Source organism: Cygnus olor, chromosome 3, assembly GCF_009769625.2.
Source record: "Cygnus olor isolate bCygOlo1 chromosome 3, bCygOlo1.pri.v2, whole genome shotgun sequence".
In the NCBI taxonomy this organism is placed as follows: Eukaryota; Metazoa; Chordata; class Aves; order Anseriformes; family Anatidae; genus Cygnus; species Cygnus olor.
The window spans coordinates 80,167,401-80,191,241 of NC_049171.1; the positions used below are offsets into that span (position 1 = coordinate 80,167,401).

Sequence of the window (23,841 nt, forward strand, 5' to 3'; positions counted from 1 at the left end):
TCAAAACCATCACTGGAAGAAAAGGTGACACAAACATCTTCAATATTAGTCTCTGCATCCCAAGGGGGACCCATCTCCCCACTGGAGCAGAGCACAAGGGCAGTATCCCAGACCCAGGTGCAGGAGCAAAGCAAACATGCTCATGGCAGCCTGCACACAGGGGCACCAGAGAGCTGTGCAGGTGTTCCCCCACAGCTGGGGGCTAACTACAGCAACCCTGGGCTCCATAAGCCTTGCATGACTGGTACACACCTGACAAGTATGTTGCACTTGGAGTGAGCTGTTCCACTGCTTTCTGCTCTACTGGGGAGTCAACAAAAATTGACAGTACTCCCATGAGATTGCTGTTCCTTGGTCATGTAGTCCAGAAACATTTATTCCTCTGAAAAAAATAGGAGAAATTTATTCTTTACATGTAAGTGAAAACAGTTTAAAAAAAACTTTCACCCATTCAGCTATCTCTGTGCTCAAAGAGTGCCTCTGGGAGAGGAGCTAGGTTCTCATTCTCTCTCCCCAGCCTTACCTGTTGCTCGATTACACCAAGAAGCCCTTTCATAAAACTCTAATAGGATGCCAGTGCATGCAACCCAGGCCACTGAAGTATCCCCCCAGCCTCAGGAAAACCTGACAATCCACAATGTTTTAGCACAAGCTCTGACCCAGTATACTACAGGACAGGGATAGCATTTCCCAGGGCAGGAACCACTCCTGAAACTGCTGACAACCCACTGAGAGAAATCTCATTGCCATCCCACTCTAGATCACAGTTTGAGATAAACCTTTTTTTAAAACCCAAACACCAGTCAGAAGCTGTCCAGGAGGCAGACCCTCGACCTCTCCTCCAGCAGCCATCTTGTCACTGCGCATCAAGCCACAGCAGCCCATGCGGGTGGGCAGGAGGGCTGGCCAGGCCCTGCTCCCTCCAGCCCAGGTGGGCTCACTGCAGCAGCAGGCAGCCTCTCCGGTTTCTCTGAACTTCACCTATATTTGCTCTTGTTGTTAGCTCCTAAGCAGGAACAAACCAGCAGAAGCACCGTTTAGTCAGTTTTGCTATTGCACAACTGAAAGAAAATAGGAAAGCACCCGCAGGAACTGAGCCAAGTCAATAATGGAGACAGATTAAGCAATACATGCACCTGGCTGTCAGAAGTGCAAGATACTCTCTCTTTAGTAATTACAGAGCAATTATGAAGTTAACAGCAACTCCAATAAGGACATATATTTCACAATACAATTTTGTTCACAATCCATCAGGAACAGTCACACCAAGGAGATACAGCTCTGAAACTAAACTGTCCTCATCCCTGCAGGCATAATCCTCTAAATGCCAGTCTTTGGTGGGGTGGGATCTTGCACTAGATCATAATTAAGTGATTACTTATTAACAGGATGTAATTGAAGCTTTACTTCAACGTGACTTAAAATCCCACTTTTAACATAGGTAATAAAAACCGAGATAAAATGGAGAGCTTGGGTATTGGGTTTATGAAAGCTCAGTAAGCCTGTCATTCTGCAAAGCCAACAACAGATTGTAGCTGGGTTTCAAGACATCTGAATATACAGAAGGCTGTTCTGGATGATGAGGATGAAAAGCTTCATATCTGTGCCTCTTTGTAGTGGTAAAATTGGGGTGATCTCAGTCTACCCACTCCATCCGAAGAGTGAACAGGGCACTAACTACAACAAGGGCCCAAACAGATCCATGCCTGAATTTAAGATACTAAATCAAACTACTAAATCAGGTCTGCTGAGGTCCACAACGTCTGACTTGCACTGACATCCAGCTTGGTTTCAAACTATCGATTTCATGCCTGATCTAAGAGAAGCAGCAGCCTGCCTTGTTCTCCACACCACACAGCAGCACAGAGTGCAGGCCTTCTGCTGTGGCACAGCACTGCCATGGCTCACAGCCAGCAGCACCGAGCATTGCCTCATCACTCTTTGCCTACGGGGACCAGAGGTTGCTGAGCAAGTGACTCAGGTTGGCTGCTCCAGCACCCAGCCTGACCTCCTGCCTGACACAGGCTGACCCAGCACACAAGGCAGCAGAGCCCACGGGGACATCCCTCGGTGCTGACAAACCAGACTTCCCAGCACTGCAGAAGGCTATCAGCCTTCCCACTGCCATACACCCACCGAGGCAGGAGGTGACATTTTAGCACTGACACTCTGCTTCCCCCACACCTTGCTCTGCCTCCACAGTGCACTGTGGACAAGCCCGTCCCCACAGCCACAAAACAAAGGGCAGCCCAGCCACACAGCCACGAAAAAAGCATTCAAACCCACGAGAGGGGAAGAGAGCATGCACAACATGGACGGCACTGGGTGAAGCAGTGCTGCAAGCAACGCTGCCAGCATGTGCTTAAAACCCACTAATTGTCTTCTCTAAGGGACTTTCTGTGCAAGAGCAGCCAGCAAGCCTTCCATCAAGCCTAGCATTAATCTCCTCACTGTCTCTTTTTCATATCTCCTTTCAGGCTTTATTTCATTCAAGTAGTGAAACCTGTTGTGGTTTACTTTGATAAAGGTAGAGTCAGCCACTCAGTGTTTTCAGGCAGCAGGGATGTTTTACTATCTCTTGCTGCATCTCCAGCACAGCTGAAAAGGTGCTATTGTGGTTTGACAGCCAAGGTGATATATGATTCTATCAAGAGGTAACCAAATAGCTAAGTGCTCTATAAGTGTTAAATAATTAATTATCAGAACCCCTGGCAGAAAGATAACCAAGGATTATCCCCACTCTCCAGACAAGAAGAATATTTTTGTAACAAGACATGGCAATCAGAGACACCCGAAGTTCACTGTGAGCTAGCAAACCTAAGCACAGACACTGAAAGTCAAAGATTTGTTCCAGGCAGCATATTCACCACCAGCACAGTTAATGAATGCCCTAATGAACAGCGAACTGGTAGAGGCGGTGTCTCAGGTTCCTGAAGACACATAAGAGTAGGTGTGACCTGCCATGTCAGTACACACAGCTGAGCAGGCCATGGCAAACTCTCACTTCTCTGCCTTTTCCTCTTCATTCCCCATGGTCATCAAGCATCACTAAGGTCTCCTTCATTTCAAGTTATTTATGGGATATTTATGGGATAAAAATTTAGCAACTAGAGGTAAGACATGTTACATATACATATATGTACACGTGTATACATGCGTAGGCACACATAATCACCACCAATGGTCTTCACAAATTTAGCGAAGGCCACAACACCCATCACAATAATAGGAGGAAAAGGTACCAAGGTGTTATGTCATCTTTTTGTTATGCTTCATCTAGGCTTAGATTGTATCTCTGGGGCAAGAACTACATCCTTTACACATTTCTCTGATGTGCTTTTGAGATTAGAGACACCAAGTGGAAATAACTCAAGTCTCTCCAAGAAGAGCACACTACATTTTTGTGTTTTATGTTGGGTCCCTGGCAGTGAGAAGCTTTAAAAGCAAAGAACTAGAAGGATAAGCCATTCATCACCTTTAAATGGCAACATTTCAGTGCATTTTGTATGCTGTGCCATTCCCTTAGAAGGAACCACTCACTACAAGGGCAGAAGCACAGCATGGATCAGACCCGAGCAGGATGACATAGGAGAGCTCAGCCATCAGACCACTTCCCAGGGGCCACCGCCACCCACTGCTGATGCCCAGACAGCTCCACAGCCAGCTCCTGCTGGCCAAACAGCCAGGCACATGGCAGCTGTGCAGCCCTCAGGAAGCTCAAAGACCTCCAGACAGACAGCCTTACACACCATGCTTCCATCTCACCCCCTCTGGTGTACTTACCTCCCAACAGGTCCTCCTCCCCTTACCAGCTTTACTTTATAAGTTTAAGGTCAGCCTTTTTCCTCTTGCATGGTCTAGACCCGCTGACGCTACCTTTTCCTTTTCCTCCTTCCATTATGATACTTTTCTTTTCTTTCTTGTGTTCACCTTCTTGACACTCACTCTAAGTGAGAAATGCCCAGTCTGTACAGGTCCTTCCACCTTCTCACCCCTGTCCTAACCTCAGCCCTGCCCCAGCTGCCCTTTCCATCCAAGGAAAAGAGGATGGAGGACTACCTCCTCCAACACTCTCCCCATGTCTTTGCCATTCTCCTCTTACAGGCTGGGCCCCAGTGGCCTTGAAGCACACTTGAAAAGACCCCAAGCAGAGATCTTGCTGGCTGAAGCACACTGGGCACTGCTGAGGCTGCCCTAGTCACTGCTCTGCTCAGGAGCAGATCCCCTCCATAGCTCCCTCCTTTGGTGCAGTTCCCAACAGGAGCAGTTGTAGATATCTCCTGGCTTTGGGAGGCTGATGCACAACCTGTCCTAGCTCCTGCATATGCCTCGCTCCAGCGAAAAAACCTCAGTCCCATACCCTGTAGCACTATCTCAAACACCCTACTTTAAGGCCCTCGTACCCAAAAGTTGCTTACTCAAAGAGTGGAAAAACAAGTAAGAAAATTACCATCCATACCTGCAAGGAGAGAAAAACATCCACCCCTAACAGCGGGAAGAAAAAAAAAAAAAAAAAAAAAAAAGCTTGCCTTGGGCATTGGCCTTTTTATAGGCAATTCAACCAAACAAGTTGCAGCTGCCCTGACGATGTCTCCGTATCATCTGGGAGAGCCCCACCGGTGCTATCTGCCCAGGCCAACAAAACTCATCCTGGTTTGTTATGGACAGCCAAGATGGGGCTCTTGGTGTGACCAGCAAGCCCTTAGGGTCACAAGGGGAGTGCACCCTTGCATCATGGTGGCACCCCATCCAGCCATGGTCAGGGGACACCTGCAGATCAGCTCCGCAGGGCCCCCAACACCACTTCTTCCAAGTGGGTGTCGTTCATTTCCTCTTCACGTAGCATTTAAAGGCAGTATTTGTCTTGTCATATCTTGCAGCAGTTTCTTGGTGGCAGGTTGCCGAGGATGATGCTGGGAAGTTTATTTCACCCGTTTGTTAAAGCGGATGACAGGTTTTTGGATGAGCCTGCTGTGGTTTGTAGGAGCAGAAAGGAAAAAACAAGTTGGTCCAAAGTAGAGGGAAGGAGATACAGGCGGAGAACATTTCTGTGGCACCTGGACTTGCACCAGGAAGGATTTGCTCGTTTTTGTGAGCACAGCTCCCATCATCAATAGCTTTGACACTGTTACCTCCCACTTTGACAGCATTGGCTTGCACACCAAAATGATCTGCAGACCCTGTGCAACATAACTGCCTGGAAATCTGTCTTCATATCATGATGCAAACTGCCAGAACTTGGCTTTTTTTCCATTGGTTTGTTTTCTTTTAATATGATAGCATTGCTTAATGGAAGTTGTGGGGGTTTAGGTTAACTTGGGTGTCTCCTGTTGAAAGAGGAAAGACGTATCCAGTGGCACTGATGAAATCTGCTCTGGAGCAAACTCAGGTGTTAACAGAGTAGGTCTGATGTCTCCTGGCACTGTGAGGGCCCAAGACACTCACAGGATGCAGAGATTATTTACAGTGCAGTGGCCTCCCCAGATGCTCTGGGGAGGGAACTTTTGCTGCTTGCACATCACCCCTGCACTGGCCCCAGAAAGGGTCATCCTTCCTCCCCCATCCTTCCTCCTTCTCCCCCTGACGTGGAGCTCGTGTTAGCCTACTGCACCCACTGCTTGTCACTCCATCAAGGCAGAGAATGCTCTGCCCCCAAGGCAGAGGTTTCACGATGGATCTGGGCAGTGCTCAGCCTTGCAAAGACTTCTGAAGTATGCTCAGTTTCCGGTCAAACCCACCCTGCCAGATTTGCAAAAATTGTAAAAATATGGTTTTGATTCATCTAGAAGGCTTAGCTGTGCATCTGACTGGAAGTCAGGTGGAGGTGGGGACTGGGAAAGGAGCTGAAGCTACCAAGTGGTGGAGGAAGCCTTAGGGAATATCATGGAGTAACTGGGGTTGTTTCAGTGGGGTTGTAGAAGATAAAGGACACAAATCTACAGGAAATCATGCTTTTTAAATTCCGCAGCTCATGGAATGAACTGCTCTTGAAATCCAGGCGTGTTGTGTTCTAAACTATGCAAACGCACTGGATGAATCCAGCTACTTCCCACCACCGTGTAAATGGGATTTTTCGTGTAAACTTGTCTCTCCACTTAAAACAACCAGTCCCTGACTCTGAAGAAGAGGCCAAACCACAGATCCAAAATACCCTAAATCTGAGGAAATTGAAATCCGCGACCGGGGCCTCCTGTAAACAATGCAAACATCAGCATTTCAGCCAGCCAGCTGCAGACACCAGATGAAGAAGATTTTCCAAGGCAGCAGGCTGCCCGGATGGCAGTGGGGTGCACGTACAGTCCTGCTCTCACGTCCCACATCGAACCCATGGTCTGTGCACTGGCAGGATGCTGCAGGCTCCGCATACCCTTGCACTTCTGTCTTGCCTTTCCCTCGCTGCACAGAAAAGGATAGGCAGGGCTTGCAGGGGAATGGGCTTTAGTGTGTATATGGTGGGTGGTCAAGGACAATTATAAAAATGTAGCAGGTATTATATGAACTTAAAGTCTGAAAAATCATTGTCTTGGCACTTATGGTTAAGGGCTCAGTGCACGTGAGCAGCTCATTCATTGCTCCCTGTCCCCCACCACCGTGTGAGCTGCCAGGCCAGGCGGCTGCCAACAGCAGAGGCAGGCTGTGTGCAGGACAAGGCTGCAGGGCAGGGCAGGGAGGGCTGCCTGCCGCTGAAAAACCTGCCAGGAGGAGCAGCTCAAGATTTTCCTCAACTCATTGGCATCACAGGGCAGGCATCCCTGATGCTCTGCTTGCTGGTCTACTGCTGATCCTAGCAGAGCCAAGAAAAAGCACGTAGCTTCTTTTAAATCCCAGGGGAGCGGCACGGTGCTGTGCGGTTTTGCAATACTCCATCAATGGGAAAACACCCTGGCACCACTGCAAACAGCCACCAAGAGCCAATTTCCTGCTTTCTGTGGTGCGAGGAGGGTGTGAGCAGGTGTGAACAGCTGCGGGCACCGGGGTGCATCGCACGGAGGGCAATGCGATGTGCGGGGCCGGCGAGACCTCTGCCTCCACCTCTTCATCGCAGTATTGGCTTCCTCAAACAGAGCTGAGGTGCTGGCACTCTGCCCCCCCAGGCCAGGTGGGGATGGACAGCCCACGGCCAAGCGTTGGGCAGGTTACAGTAAATTTACTGCACTTCTCAAACATCGGTTCCTTGGTGAGCTGTCTGCAGAGACAGACCAACAGTTCCTCTGCGTTTTCCTTTCTGCACCAACCAATTTGCAACGTGAGAAAGATGAGATCTTAAAAATGGGCGATTAGCGCCCTTACTAATTACCCACACTAAGCATCTCAATTAGAGGAGTGCCTGAGGGGGCCTTTGCCGAGCTGCGCTGAGCTCCGTGGGACGCTGCTCCTGCCCCCAGACATACACGTGTGCTCATCCCCGGGGTTTGCTCTCACCCTGCAGCTCTATGCAGTGTTTTCCCTTCTCCCTTACGTAAAACGGCAGAACTGAGATTCACGGGCTTGATATGACGGTGGCAAATGCGAAAAGGAGATTGTCTGAGTCTGCAGAGGTGAGCGGGGTAAACTGCAAATCATCCTGTTCTTCATGAACTGAAGCTAATCTGGGGTGACACGATAGCCCGGGTATTGTCAGCAGAGCATCTACAGGTAAAGTGGATGGGATTACAGCAAATTTGTGAATATCAGCTGAGGGAAAAAGAGCTAGCAAGAATGCAAAGGAATAAGGCTTTAGTACAAGAGGAGATTGGAAAGACTGTAAGTGTGTTTGAACTCAAGGAAGTAACAAAATATTAATGAATCAGCACCGAGCAGCAACTGAGAAATCCATTATTTATAGGGAAGATAAATAATTATACATGCAAGGTCAAAGAAGACATTTGCACTGAAAGTTTCTTAAGAGACAGGAGAGCAGAGAGTAATTGACTGTCTAGACATGGCCCCGGCTCAGAGGCCGAAACGCTGTGATTCAGCTGAGCAGGAACAACTTGGCCGTGTTGGCTGAACACGGCCAGCTCGGGGGGGGAGCTCAAAGCTGGTAGCAGGGGGATGCACGGCCACTAAGGAGGTGGGTCTCGGTGGCACCAGGGACCAAACTGGGCACCAGCCAGAGAACCTGATGTCTGAAACCCTTCTGAAGGCACCAGGCAGGCTCCCACACCAAAGACAGGGCTTAGTTTCAGAAAACGTAGGGCAGGCTACATTTGCTGCATGGCTTTGCTTTGATTTCCTACTAATCTCTGCTTTATCAGATATATCCTTGTGCTTGGCACTGCATGGTGCAGCCCGACCAGCAGAGAGGCAGGTGGCCCCGAGCATCCCAGGAGGCCAGCGGGAGCCAGCCCACAGGGCTCTCTGGGCAGAGGCTCTCTCCTCGCCAGCCACAGGGCCCCAGGAGGGACAAGATTTGGGTTTTGGGTGGCAGGGGAGGCTGGGGAAGCAACACAGCCAGGGGTCAAAAAAGAGCTTGCACGGGGCAGCACAGATATCTGAATCACCTGATAGCGCCTGATAGAAGATGAAGCTGCCCCCAAATTGGAGAGTATTAGCACTGTCAGTGCAAATATACCTAATAAGCATTCAGAAGCACAACAAAGCGGCGCGAGAGCAGACCACAGCCCCTTACGTAGCAGAAGAAATGTCTTTCCTCTGACAGGCTGACTTGCTAAGGTTGCTGAAAAACAGCTGATTAGCAATACCGTCAGCAGAACTGCTGTCGCTGGAGATGCTGAAGTGGCCATCCCTCTCTCCTCTGACCACAAGCATAAGGGCCACCTCCGGGGGCTTGAGTAGAGTTCATGCTCTGCACCAGCAAAAGGATAGCTCTTCCTTCCTCTTCTCACACTCTCCCACATGCACATTGAGCAAACTACAAAAGCCCCTTGCTCGGGCCATTCCCCTCTGTGCTAAGCCTCATCAGTCTTTGAAAAGAAACACACACAAAAAGAGAAGCCCACTTCCCAAATTTCTGCAGAAAGCTTTAATGAGTGCTCGTTTTGCTTTTCACATGGGTATACATGCTCTTTGTGGAAATGGAGGGCATTTCCCCACTGTGCAAAACATTTCCTTTAAAGCCAGAGGCCTCGTAGTTATTGCAGCTCTCACAGTTATGAAATGCTACCTCTGTAGAGAGTGGAGGAGAGAAAAACATGATTACCAAGAACGAAAACCAAGTACGCACTGGCATTTCAGGTAAAAAGTCTGTTATTAGTGATGGTGTGCCAGCACATTGGCCTCATAAGGACTGCGCAGATTTTCTTCACTCACACTGGCCTGAAAAATTGGAGGTGATTTGTCTGACATGTAGAAGTGGGTCAGATACTCATCACTAACCTATATTAGACACACCAGGAGAATGCAGCTGTCTCTGAGAAAGACGCTATGCAGCACTGCTCACTGTTGGGACTTACTGGACGGCCACACAGCATTTTGTAACCCTCCAGCCTCCAGACCCCCTGGCGATGCTCAGCAAACTGCTGCATGCACAGAAAGCTTGTGGTGGCACACGCATCTTTACGCATGGCCCTAGGACTGTAAGTCCCGAGTTAATCACGTGAAAGGCAAGAGAAGACAAGGAAATCAGATGGGACATGTTATACACGGGGAGAAAATGAGCCTGGGGATGCCACGAGCGCTCAGATATCGCAGAAAGCAATTTGTAGCCGTGATGATGGGTGCGGTTAAAGGACTCGGCACAGAATGAATGCTATTCTGGAAGTGGATGGAGAAATCAGGACTAGGGAGCTCCTGCTGTGTATCCTGCTGTGAAACAGGCTGCAAGATGCTGTTATGACAAGTGCAGTGTATTGGCCATCACTACCAACCTTTCACACAGCTCATTAGAGAAAGGTCATGGGTTATTTTTACTCTAATTCCCAAGGACATGCTCGTTTTGCTTCACGCACTTCCACACAGGATCACAATCTACACACCCAGATTTCCCCACTCGTACAAGCACATCCATACACGGCGTACATTCATTCCTGCTCTTTACTTGTAAAACGACACACCAAGCCATAAAATGCCTTTTCAAACTCCAGCTGTGACATTTTATGGAAGCATTTGAAAACTATTACTTTCAGTGAATGCGCTGGGGTCTCTGGCATACTAGCTTTGTTTTGAAGATTGATTTAGGATGAGACTCTCACCAGCCAGCGCATCTGGGGCAGTGCTGTGCTCAGGAGCAGCAGCAGTGTCTGTGGAGGACAGCTGGATAGCACGGAGAGACTCAGACCACAGTTAGGAAGCCCACCAGTCCAGGATGCTGAACCAGCGGACTTAACCCCCAAACCAGCCCCATTACCAATATGATGACGGTGATCTTGGTAGGGCTTTGGTCTTCCTCTCCTGACCTTGCCCTTTTTATTATTTCTCCTCCTTGTCACTTCAAGGACCATCATTGAACTGCTTCTGTGCTGGAAAAGGTCATCTCCTTGTAATACCATGGTATTTTCCTTGTGACAGTGAATTCTGGATCCTGCGTTTAGCACACTAACATCTGCTCCAGCATAGTTTATCCCACTTACGGAGGAGATAAAAGGACAGTAACAGCAAGTGACTTACCCAAGGTCACCCAGTGAAACAGTCTGGGGTGAGGCACCCCGACATTTTGTGTCCTCTACATGGCTTGTCAGGATTTTGCACATAAGCAGAGACTTTCCATGTTTGTCTTTTTGAGTTCCACCCACTTCAGGACTAAAAAAGGACTTTCTTAATTTAAGAAATGTGCATGTCTCATTGCATACCCTTCCCATAACATAATAAATTGCCCTTTCATAAATAAAGAAGCCTACAGCTTGCCAAAGCAACGTCCCAAACACCTGTGCTAGTATTACGGTAAGTGACAACACTCTGGACTATTGCTGGAGATGTGTGCACGTTGTCCAGAAAGATAATGGTACTTTTCATCTGGTTACACTTAATTCCAGCACTGCTTTCCTTCCCAGGCACCCTTCTTTCCTGTTGAACGTTTGTCTAAACCTTCATTCTGTGGATGAAGTGATTACTTATTAATATGATACTAATTTATTGATTTCATAATTTTTTTTTCATTTCTGTATTTTCCTTCTCCAAAGCACTTCACTTAATATATTGATATAAGGAAGCAAATATACTGGCCAGGAAGTTGCTGTCTGTGCATTTTGTTAATGTGCTCTGAGAAGGGATCTTAGAAGGCCAGACACAGATCACCTGTTCCCCAAATGATATCCTTCTCACTCTTCCCAGCCTCCACAGACAATACTAAGTACCAAATACCACTTGATACCTGCAAACCCAGAACTTATTCAGGTACAGAAACACAAGTGAAGAAAGCACTGCTCCTCTGTGTATCTAAAGCCTTTTCCAAAGTAAAAGAGATGTCTTATTTCACAGATGGAAGAAGAGGAGCCGAAAAATTAAGGGGGTGAGGGGGTGTCTTAAATCACACAGTATGGAAATCACAGTGCAATGCATACCCTGCTGCTGCCCCACACGCTGCTGGGGCCTCTGGCTTGGGTTTACGTGGCAATGTGTTGGTAGCACTCGTCTTTATACCCCAAAAGTTCCCAATGATATCAGGGTATATTGGGGCCTTTATACAAGCACAGGACAGACGAAAGACACCCACTGATACATGGTTCCCTCCTCAAACCCCAAAAATTAGCCCCAAGCACGTGTTCTGCCACACCTATCTCTAAGATGAAGCAGGAGAGAACAATTTATTAATTTTTTTTTGCATTATATATATGAAATAGTGAAGACCACTCTAATATTTCAAGGCGCAGAGAAACATGGTCTGTAAGTGCTCCTTTGAAGTGCAACAGCTGCAGCACACAGCTTCTTGCTGCTCATGGATGTCCAAAGTCCCTACGATAGCATCGATCCAGAGACCAGCTCGATGAGGACCAGCTACATCCTCGGAGAGCGTTACTCAGCACGGCCATGGGGGCTTCCACAAGCTGCACAGCCTTGCCTCAGCTGGTGCTGCCTGCGAGGAGGGAGGGCAGGAGGTGAAGGAGGCTGCACGCCGCTCCCGGAGGCACAGGGCAGGCTGCACCGCGGGGCGGGACCCTGCTGGTCCCAGCCAGCCCCCCAGGAGCAGTGAAGCAGGGCAGTAAAACTAACGATGGAGGAAAGCAGGCAGGAAGGGGGTCCTGGGAAGCAGAGATCAAAGCCTTCCTCCGTCTGCAGAGGAAGCTCTCTGGGGGAGACAAAAAGCAAATTTAACCCTACAGAAAGTAGCCGGGTGCCTGTTCAGCGTAAGCCTCTTAGAGATGATCCTCGAGCCCACAGCACTGCTTTGCTCTCTCCTCGGCTACTGGTTAGGACAGGCATGTTGCAATACCACTTGTGAGAGGAAAACTGCGGTGAAGCGTGCCTGGGACAAAATGAAGCCCTTGCCTATGCCATGCTGACTTCAGTATGCTGCAAAGCCGAGGAGGTGCAGGTCACACAGACTTCAGCTTCCTTTCCTCCACATCTCAACGCTGATCTCCCCCACGCGATGACTCTATCTTCCCTTTCACCCCAGTCTGTGCCGCTTGTAAAAGCGAGAGTGAGCCTTCCCCATCACAGTGAGCCTTCACGCTTCAGACACCATGCGAAGACCTGCAGCTACTGCCTGCTCGACCCCTGTTTTCAGTGGGAAGGAACCACGAATTTTCCCCTTCCAGCCGCTTGCATCTGGGACCCTGTGAGACGAGCAAGACTGTTTTATTTTCCAAAGCCAGTTGGTTGCTTTAGCTTTGCTGTTGCTCCAGGACCGTGACGCCTTGCATAGTTTGAGGGGGAAGGCCTGCCAGCCGGCCCCACAGCCAGCACTGGGCTGTAGGAGGGACTGGAGTCAGGCACTTGTAGCACACTTGTTCCTTTAAGTCGTGCGTGGACGTCTCCTTATGGAGGCATGTGTCAACAGTAAGGCGCAATGGCTGGCAGCTTTCACCAGCTGCTCAGACATGAAAGGCTTTTTTAAATCTATCGTCTCCATCCCTTGAAGAGATACGAGGGTCTCTCTCTTCCTACTGCCTTCTATTTGGCTCCTTCCCCAGGCACTCCCTCAAGGCCCCGTGTCTCAGATTTACTTCATCTATTTCTTGAAGAAGAACAAGAGGCAGGTGGTGCCTGCAGAAGCTGAGAGAGAAGACGGACATATCTAGCACATGCCACAAAAACAAAGGTGAAATCTCTAGAGCTGCCTGCTTCTCTGGAACCCCAAGCAACTTGCCACTTTCTTCTTCTTGATGCATTTATTTTTGCAAGCTCAAAGAATAAAGTATTGGATGTTACACAGCAGCTGCCCCAGGAAATAATTCACTCATTCCATTGCTGCAGACTTCAAGGAAAAAAAGCAGCAGAGGAAAAAAAAAAAAAAAAAAAAAAGCCAATTCCTCTGCAAAGTATCCAGTTTCCCAGCAGCTCTAAGAGCCTAAATGAAAAGAATGTTTTGGTTTGGTGTCCCTCCAATTCTCGTGGTTTCGTTGAGGATTTTGGAGAATGCATTTACTCCTTTGCTAACTGCAAGAACAGATTTATCCTGCAGCCATGTGCTGAATGATTATACAGGCCTAGAGGGAGTCTGAAAGCATAAACATTTACTTCATAAAAGAGATTCTGCAGACAGGAGGCCAGAGACAGTTGACTCTGGGTAATCATTTGTGCTCTGTTTAAAAAAAAAAAAAAAAAAAAAAAAAAAAAAAGAAGAAAACTTGTTTGCCAGAAGCCAGAAGGGAGATACGCACACACTTCAAGAACAGGCCCTTTCCACAGAGGAGAGTGAAGAAATCCAAAGGGGCCTAGTGAGAAGGCAGCCTGCAAACCGAGCTCTGACTACAGCATTTACAGCACAGCCATCTTTAAGGCAGATGTGAAACCAGCCCCCTGAGCTCCTCGTCTCACTGCACAGTGCTTTGCCTTGACTTGGACTGGGGAAATAAACAAATAGCTCCACAGCCAGGGAAAACCCTGGAGCTTTGTGTCTCCCATCCAGATGCGTAGTGAGATAGCAGCTCCTGCCTTTCCCATAGCAGGAATATCAACGAGGACTTGTCTCCTCTTTACCTGGCTGTTTATTTTCACAAAACTTGTAAGAACATAAAGTTGCCGAGATCTCCACCCTACTAACAAATTTGATTGAAATCTGCCAACAGCTGAAAGATCTTTGTCAGGGACTTTCTTCAACACACATGCAAAACAAGACCCCACAAGCCTCGTTCTCTCGGGAAGCCAGGCTAGAAGTGCAGTGGAAGGGGAGCACTGTGCCGAGGGGACACTGCTGCACTGGCAGTCAGAAAGGGACTCACCAGGACATTGATATTTCATTACAACTTCAAATCCCAACGTAGAGCAAACGACCAATGCAAGGGTTGCACATAGAATGAAACATCCCGTGGAAATGTCTCACCATCACAAACAAATTATTTTTCCCTCCAAAATGAATAGACAGGAGGCCCTGCCCTATCTGCCAGAAACACTAAGCATAGATCTTGCCATCAACAGAACTGCATTTGAAGAGAAGAGCCACCAAGTGCAAAAGCAGCAGGTTTGGTCTGCAATTTTGATGGGGAGATACCTTATAAAACAGAGACTTTTCAGCTCCCAGGCAATGAAAAAGAGTGGCTGTTTGCAAATACTGCTATTTCTCAACAAATTCCAGAGTCCACTAAAGGACGGTCACAACCCATGCACAGGATGAGGAGCTGAAGGGCTGGTGGTGACTCAGCAGCGTTACCATTATTGTATACAAATCCAAGCTGTTGAAACGTTGCTCTTAAACAGCACCTTTCTCCCCCTTGCCCTTCCAGATCTCCATAGCTTTCTGTCCAGATGAAAAAAAAAAAGGGAGCAAATTTCAGACTTAATGGTGGATGGCTCACTGATTCATGCACAGAGGAAGCAGAGGGGAAGCTAATCTTCCTATGCCTCTTCTGTTATCACTGAGGATAGACAAGTGCTTCTGGAGGGCATTTCAAAGGAGGAGCTTCACAGAGGTGCTCTGAACCATTCCCCGCAGGAGCCTCTTTCTTTCTGCCAGGTAGCCTGAGGCTCGCCTTTGTGGAAAACTCTTTAGATCAAGTTTCTTGGGGCTGACACTGAGGTTTGCTGTCAGGCCAAGAAAACCTTCCTTCATCTGCTTCTACTCAAGCAGCCAAAGCCTGCCCCAAAGGCGATAAATAGCATCCTCTGTTGTAAAGGCCTAAAATCTGGATCAGCACCAAGCATTGAATGTTATAAAGAAGGATCATCCTACTTGATGAAGCAAGCCTACAGCCCAGGGAAACTTTGAAATCTCCATCTTTGGAGATATTCAGAGTGTGCCTGAGCAAGGCCCTGGAAAGTGTGGTCTCCCTGTAAAGCTAGACTTGCTTTGAGCAGGGGTTTGGACAAGAGACCTCCAGAGCTTCAATGCGTCCCACAGTATAGATTTAAGCAAGAAACTCTACAGAAGCACAGTACTATATTGTATGCATTTCTTCCTGCAAAGAGAGCACTAGAAAAAAATAGCACGGGACAGATGGAGGTGGCACACAGCACACCTAAGGCAGGCATAAATCAGGTGGTGCAGAGATGTGTGCAATATAAAACCTACCCAAAGCAGAGCCACTAAACAAACACCCCGTCGCCACCAGCACTTCCTGCAGCCACCTTGACTGCTGTTTAAATGAAGGCTGTAACCACTGCTTCACAAGATGTTATATGGACAGCAGTGATTCTGAGGACTTAAAATAGGCAAGGATATACAAAACCTGAAAAGCAAATAACGGTCCTCATGGGGATGACACTCTCCAACAGTTAACTCTTAAAAGTTATTAATTTCAGGATTCCCAGGTTTACAAGTTCCAGGCTTCATGGTTATTTTCAGTCATCACCAAAATAAAAATCAGTTTCCACACGCATACATTTTCCTCAGACTCTCCCCCCTACTGGCCTCATCAACATTTTCTATCAGGAAACCCATAATTTATACACTCCTGGCAAGGACATTACATTTCATCAGTGTTGCCAGCAATGCCAATTTCCCCTCTTTACAGTGCTATTCTGAACTGTTTTCATTTCTCTCGCCTTGTATTTCTCAGTAAACCAATCAAGCACAAATTCTAAGTCTTCCAGTTTCCCTCTTTTCCCTCCCACAAGTCATTGATGTCTAACCACAGACGTCTGTGCTTCTTTTCAATAACTGTGGATGTAGTTGCCCTATAAAGCATGCACAAGATAGCACAGGGAAATTCCACACACGTTTTCTCCATCTGAAGATATACTGGTTCATATGTTACATTTATATTGGGTCTGGATCATGTCCTGCCATCATTCTGCAAGGAGAAATCCCAAGGCAGTCAACAGAGGCTTTGCAAGCAGATAGATGACAGAACTTGGCCCTACAAGCGGAATATCGTATGATATATTTCCTTTCCTGTTTGCCAAATTGATGTTAAGAAGGGGTTATGCACTAAGACAGTCATCATAAGTTTCAGAAATAATCAGCAGCCATTTTTACTGAAACCTCAAAAAACACAGCAATTAATCAGAAATATAACTGCTTTTTCTGTGAAGTGACAGTTGCTTCTATTTTACTGGCATTGCATCACATAGCGATTTTTCCAGCATGGGAGCTTTGAGGTCACTATTAATTTATGGAGAAAACCTTTTTTTTACTCTTCTCCTTTCATATTCTTTTATCTGGGTTTTCTGAAAATACACAAACAGGCGATGCTCAGACATGACATAACTGAACGGCAGATCCAAGCCCGTGCTAGGTTCCAGTGTCCTCTGTAGTCCCAACCAGATGTGCTGTATTACAGACTGAGTCATCCCCTTGGAGGGCGACTGGGGAGGATGTAAGTGCATTGAACAATCTGTTCCGCAGGGGCAGGCATGCTGAACTGAAACGCAGATAAGATTGACATTTTAATGTGAGCGCGCTCCGCGGAGGAACAAAGTCAAAGCAACAGTCCAAGCTCTCCAGCAGCAACTGCAGTGAAGGGGAATATGAATGCAGTTAGCACATCTGCATCCCATTTTCCGTCAGTGTTTCCTGGTCGTACTGAGTTCACCCACTGGAGAGTGACATAACAGCATGAGCCGATGGGAAAGTGCCTTGAGATGCAGGACGAGGAAAAAAATATGCAGAATACAGAAATAAAGCAAGGTGAGAGGGAGGTGAGCTGATCATCTCCGGCATTTTCCACTTACAAAAGATGACAGCAGACATTTTTAGGACACCTCCCACAGAGGCTCTTGCGCACACCTGGAACCACAGCTCCGCCAGGCTTGGTCCTTAGCCACCATCTTCTGTCACGGTCCTGCATTGCCTCTGAGGGCTTGTTGTGGCACAGAGATACAAACAACTCCTAATGTGCTGAAGCCCGTGCAAAACAGGCTCTGCAGACGTGTCCATGCAGACCCAAGCAAGCGCCCATGCATGATACTGCAACAGCACAGCTGCTCCCTCGGTTCCCTCAGGCATCTCCAGCAAGACATCCCCTAGACAAGTTGTGTGCCTTCGGGTAGGATTAAAGCACTGGGGACTGAAGCCATCTTATTCTAAATGACTGTTTAGAGTTCAATGCTCCTTAGATTCATGGCGATAAGCCGATTGCCCTGACTTGCTTGAGGGCATCCATGTTATCAGGCTGTAAGTCTGTGCGTGTCAAAAGTTCACAAGTGGTGACCTAATTACCTGTCTGTAACGGCGGGGGCTGTGGTATCTGGCAGGCAGCTTGTGCAATGCCTCAGCGCTTAGGTCAAGGCAGTAAGGCTTCTTGAATTGCATGTTTTAGCTGTATAGGATTTTGTAGAAAAGTCATGGACAGAAAATTAACTGCAGCAAAGGAGGTGATCTGGGGAGTTTTAAAGATTTCTGTTGGATTTTATCACGTTCAGCAATATGCCTGCTTGAGTTGCAATTAATGGCAAAACTCCCTCTGAGTTTGACAGGGCAGGTCCGTTATATTGCACCAAAATTGGTGTGAGAATGGGGAAAAAAAAGTGACAAGCCATATCCTCCTCCCACTCACAGGTACATGGAAAGAAATCCTACTGCATCTGAGGGAATTACGACTTTGTGGGGCCAGTCCAGGTGAGAGGGATAGGGGACCCTCTGCCAACAGCAGCAGCCTGCTAGGGATACCTGCGCATGTCAGGAACGAGCCTGAGCAGGAACCCCAGGCCCTGCTCCACCTCGCAGTTTCCCCTGAATTGTGGGAAATCTCACATTCAGATCTAATCAGTGCTCCAAAGCACTGGCACGGGGCCATCTGCAGATACGGAATTTGGGAAGCGATGTCGTCGGGAAGCAGTATCTTCCGCCTCCAGGAAGCAGCACGTAACACCATCCTACGCTACCCATATCCTTCACATGGCAGCTCTGTCTCCCCCAGAAGGTGGACCATCACGGAGACTTCTCCAAACGCAGATATGACAGTGGCACTTTGCAGCCTGCCCATATCGTCAGCAGGGATGAGACATCCTGAGGAAACGTGCAGTCTGACATGCTTCTCTGCTTCTCAGCCTGCAAGCGCCACTCTTATACTTGTTCAGATCACGGCTGCAGGCCTGCCTCCCCACGACATTTTGACCTCAGGAAGCAGGGTACAGTCTATTACTTGCTGGGGGTCAGGGTGCAGCTGTGGGTGGGGGCCACACCAACAAGCGGTGCCCCACTGTGCAATTCTGAGAGCAGAGGAGGAAGGGCTCCACACCAGCAGGAGTCCAAGGTAATGCCTCTGTAGGAAAAAAACAATCGGGTAAAGAGCCGAGTCTAGAGCTTCTTCGGTTTTAATAGATTTACTAGTGGTTAAATAAAACTGGAACCTTTCCAGCATATATATATATTATCACACTTTGCTAGATCAGTATAGGGAGTGAAGAGGTGCAGCACAGAGATTACAGGTGATAGATCGATACACTGATTAAACACGTTCAGCTTATTTTCACTTTTAGACCAACTAAGCACAACCAGCAGGTAATAAATCACAGCTGCAATTAAAGGTCCATGGAAATTTTGCTGGGTGGAAGTTCAAAATCCTAGACCTAATTCCTGTTCCAGGAACGCAGTCCCGTATTAAAGCTGCAAGATTTTACTCTTCCCATTTCCATCGAAGATGACAGAAACCACACTGGAGGCAGTGATCAGATGGAGATCCTGTCACGCGGGCTGCATGAATCTCAGCAGCAGTAGCTCTGTCAGCTGAACTGTCTGTAAGTTTTGATCCTGGTGGCTCCAAACACCAACTTTGTCCTAAGTCTGAAGGCCAGTCTAAGCTCTGCCTGGAGTTTAGCAAGTTTGTCTTTCAAAGGACAACCCCCCCCTTTGCTCTGACCTGGGCATTTATTCAAAGTTGCTAGTGTAGATTTTTGTAACTTCTAAATTCCGACGCAAGGAAATTAGCCATTGTTCTCCTTCAGGATCCCAGATTCGGTACCATTAGCATTCAAAAATAAAAAAGTTCTGGCCAGCTGTGAAAATACTAGCTAAAGAAGTTGCAGATGTTCCTAGGGGAGCTACTGAAATATTTTGGCACCTTTGCTCTGTCATTAAAAGCAAAACACGATACTTGGTTAAAATTGCAGTGTGAGTTCAAGGGGAGAGAGGAAAACAGGAAAGTATTTAGCAGTGCTAACAGGGAATGTGGGTTCAGCCATACACAAAGTTTTCGAAAGCACTGAGGTGGCTCCAGCTCCTGAACCCCACGCTCTGCTGTGACTGGCACTTATGTCCTTGAGCCTCAGCAGGAGGCTGCAGAGAAGGCAGGGTTGCAGGGTACGCCTTCGTTGCACAGATGCTTTAAACAGGAGTTGGCACAGGACAAGGTAACGCAGCAGGCAGGTACAATGCTATGACATATGCACTGCCGTGGGTAAACTACTTCTAGCAGCTGAACTTCCTCAGTTGGGCTCAGGCATCTCCACCAGACACTACCACACTTAAAGCTAACCCAGCTATAGGCAACGGGGATGTAGCCTGAGACTCAAAGGACGCTAAGTAGCTTATAAAAACATAAATAGGGGGCCCTGCAGGCACCTTTGAAATGTTTACTCCTAAGAGCAGGGGCTGGGCCATTCCGCATGTTGCCGAAAAGTGTAGATTGCTCTGCCTTAGGCCAGTTAGAAGGAAGCTTCATTCCGAAAGTGAGCACTTCCCGCCCCCAAATTCTTTCATCTTTCTCTGCCTGCCTCTTTCTGGCCCATCTCTGGTTTTCCTCTTCTTTCCAGATGCTACGGGAAACTCTAAGGATTCAAGGATTCTGCCCTAAGTCACCCTCAGGGAAAGAAACACGATATCTAGCCAAGTTGGCAAGGAAGATACAATCAAAGTAAGTCATATGGCCCAGAGATAAGGAGGTGAGTGAGTCAGTCATTATGTGACAAGATAGCACTGGAAAAACATGGGGCTTACCCATTCATAAAAGGAGGCAGAGCTTCTGAGAAGCAGCATGTTCAGGGTATGCTAATACGTTACCTGCTGTGGGGAACTCTAGTTTCTGGTCCCCACAACCAGGCACAGCCACGTGTTTGTGCAACATGCTGCACAGAAGGCTGCAGGCACACGTTACAATATACACATGAATCGTCACCACATAAATAGCTGAAGGAGTTGTCTTGTGCTGCTACCGCTTAGCGATACTTCCAAAGTTAACAGCTGGTCTGACATTAATTAGAAACCCTTTCCCCTTTTCTAATTTCTAATAGGTCATCTAATCTATGCCAAATGAATTGCAGGGTTTTTCAGCAAAACAGATTGTCAAAAGCTCTTTCATCTACTAGACAGGTTTAAATAATTGGACATTTCTACTGGAAAACTTATCTCGGATCTAATAGATGTCACATAGCTGAAAATTTCATTTCATTCAATGTTCATTTCTGCCCAGACAGCTGAGCACCATGCTGTATTCTGTGCAAACAAAATGTCCATCCAAGAAAAAAGAGGTTATTGCACTCGGTACAGTATTCAAAATCTTGGTATGCCACCAACTATGCATGACAAATGCTGGAGAGGAACAAAGTCTACAGGAAGAGGAGAGCGTGCGTGCTTTGGAGAGGCAGAGGGGACCCAGCCCACAGCGTCTGAGTCCAGCTCCAATTTTTCTCAGCGTTCCTGCCTTTTTGGATGGAAGTTTTGGTCTGTGTGTATTTCTGCGGAGAAGCAAGGAGGAAGGGAGGGAGCCTTTTCTTCTTTCCCAAACATCTCAGCCCATCCTGGACTCACCCGCCAACATCTAACAGGCAAAGACAAACAACATCACAGCTCCACGATACTTAAGCTTGATTGAATGACGACAATTCCACGTTAAAAAAAAATGAACATCATAGCCTTCCACAGCTGCATCAACATTATCTATAAAAAAGCATGACACTACATGAAGCTTTGGCTGTGCAAGCCAAGAACCTAAATCAGCCACAGTTTGGAGCAAGGCCATTGCCAAATTCTCGTGTAAAGTGATGCTGCCATATTGCTTACTTTCCACTGAGGTTTTCCACAAATTAACAGCTGTAACAGACTCCCAGAAAACAACAACTCTTTCCAAGTCTTTCTTCTCTGAAAATGTTGTTTCTTCACTTTATTCTTCCCCATATGGAAGGAGAGAGGAGGGGAAAAAAAGAAAAAACAACCCTGAATGGCCCTATGAGACAAACTGAAAAAAGACAGACTGTGAGAAAAATTAATCACAAAGATTGCCTGGAAACAGAGTGGTTATCTGTAAAATTAAACCATTGGTGGGCTCAATTTTTCTTTTCATTATACCAGCATGGTGGGACAGAGAATCAAGCCTAGGGAAAATATTTCTGGAGCAGCCCTTCTGATTTATGATCATCTCAGCCATTCTGACAAGATCAGAAAAGCATTGGATTCTTTCCAGTTGAGCACCACCGAAGGCCAAATCATTCCTATTTAGGGAAAAACAAAACTTCCCTCTGCTTCAGTAAGAATAGTGTTTGGCACCAAGCACAGAGAAAACTGCCTTGTTTCAGCTAGCCTGCTGAAGTGCAGCTGAGATGGAAAGGTGATACCAGGCTGCTGTGGGTGGCTTCAGATCGCACTCTTTTCTCTTGATTTAATCTTGGACGTCACTAGGTACCACATAGGGTGACGCAGAGGGATTCATTATAAATGACAAAAAGCCCTCTTAACCCAGAAGTTATTTGATTTTCAGTGTGCACAGATGGCTGTTGACTCACTGGAGGCAGGAACGATGGAACTAGCAGACTGGCAAGAGCAGAGACTCATGGCATTAGAAAACACAGATTCACAGGGTGGATTGCCATCTGAAGATCTATGAGCTACAGTGTAGTAAAAAGCAACACTGCATAGAGATGGGGCTTTCCAGCTGGTGGACTGCTGGGTATTACCAGCTTGTGACTACCAGCATGATGCAAAGATGTGGCTTGTTATGGGTACTTGGGTGTGACACCCAACAACAGCACAGGGCGCTTTATAGAGAACAGCAACAGAAGGCGTGCAGCATCACCCCGTCACATCCCACGTGGCTCTTGGCAGTGCCTCACAAGTCCTCAGCTGCCTGTGAGGCTTGCTGTACTGCTCTTACAAGCAATCTCTCGGAGACCAAAATGGTCTTACTTCTCTGTACAGAAAGAGGAGGGAAGTGTTGCTGACCTCCTCCTGCAAAACTAACGGCTTAGGACAAAATTGTCTCCTAGCCTGTGCAGGAGGAGCAATATGAGGAGCTCCACACCTTGGAAGTCAGCTGAGAAGACTGTCACTTTGGTTGATGCTGTTACAAGCTCCTAGGTGACCTGGCTCAGTCTTGCCCCATGTCTCAGAGCAGGAGCAGCAGCATGGCCCACAGGAGTGCACCGGGCTGTGCTGCCTCCTCCACCCCATCTGCTGCAGGCATGCTCTGCAGTTGCAGGAGCTGCTCATCGCAGTCAGGAAACAGGTATCGCTAAGCCAAACCCCTGATTACAGCCAGCGTAGAATGTTACACCTCCGGGTCAAATAGCAAACGGTGCCATATGGGGATCCACCCAAATGCACAGCAGCTCGGGAGGGGTATATTCATGTTGCTGTGGGCCCGCTTCCCCAAAAAGCCCTCTTCTCCCTGTTTCACTCAGCTTGATATCTGAAGCCCACAGGGATGAGGATGGCAACAGAGCTGAGATCAGGGAGGAAGCTACAATTACTCACTGCACATGGAGGGATTCTACCAGCTCAACACATGCTTCCCTGAGCCTTTTTGGCATCTCTCCATTTACTTCATGAGCACTGACAGCTGCCAGGCTTGGGAGACACATCTGCATGCCTTGCCTGCATTGGAAGAGAAACGTGGTCCATGTGCAGGAGCCTCCCACCCCATTCGTAGCAAGGAAGAACAGCACTGGTATCAGGAAACTGTTTCTTTAACTCCTTGTTCAGGAGAGCTGGCAATCCAAGTTAGTACTGACCAACGTTCCTCTGATGTTGATAGCCATCTTGCACCTCTACAACCTCATGATGTTCATCAAGCTCTCATTTGACCAATGCTGACTTCACAAAAAAGCTGGAGAAACAAACATACCCTTTCAAGTACAGCCACTGGCTATGAGCACACAAAACAAACAAACAAACAAACAACCCTAGAAGCAACTCCAGAGAACAAAGAATCTGATCATTTTTACTGACCCAAAGTGGAAAAAAAAGTTTCAGTTTACTGGCGAGGGTCTCTGTACTCAGTGTGATCTTCAGTCTCAGGGATGTTCTCTCATCATGTTCTCTAATTGTTTCCAGGGCTTGATGTGAATATTTTTGGCAGTTAGTTTGTCATGAATTGACACTTATTTTGTCAACCTATCTGCAGCAAAACTGCAGTCTCTCCCTCCTTGTAGACCTGGCAGAAACATAAAGATTACTCATTGCAGGTTTCCAAGAAGCTCCTGAAGCCAGTG

The 23,841-nt window shown here is 47.5% G+C and overlaps 1 long non-coding RNA gene across 7 annotated transcripts in view; it reads right to left on the reverse strand.

Moving 5' to 3' along the window:
* Window positions 1–15,100, reverse strand: part of LOC121067361 — a 28,169-nt gene extending 13,069 nt beyond the window's left edge. For 5 of the 7 annotated variants that reach the window (XR_005818259.1, XR_005818262.1, XR_005818257.1 and 2 more), the window contains exons 1-2: window positions 10,549–15,100; window positions 253–382 (exon numbers count right to left, since the gene is read on the reverse strand). This is a non-coding gene — a long non-coding RNA (uncharacterized LOC121067361). Of the gene's footprint in view, window positions 1–252; window positions 383–779; window positions 1,007–4,459; window positions 5,221–10,548 lie in introns of those variants that run through there. The other 2 variants (XR_005818260.1, XR_005818263.1) reach the window with 2 other exon arrangements.
* Between the last annotated feature and the right edge of the window lie 8,741 nt (window positions 15,101–23,841).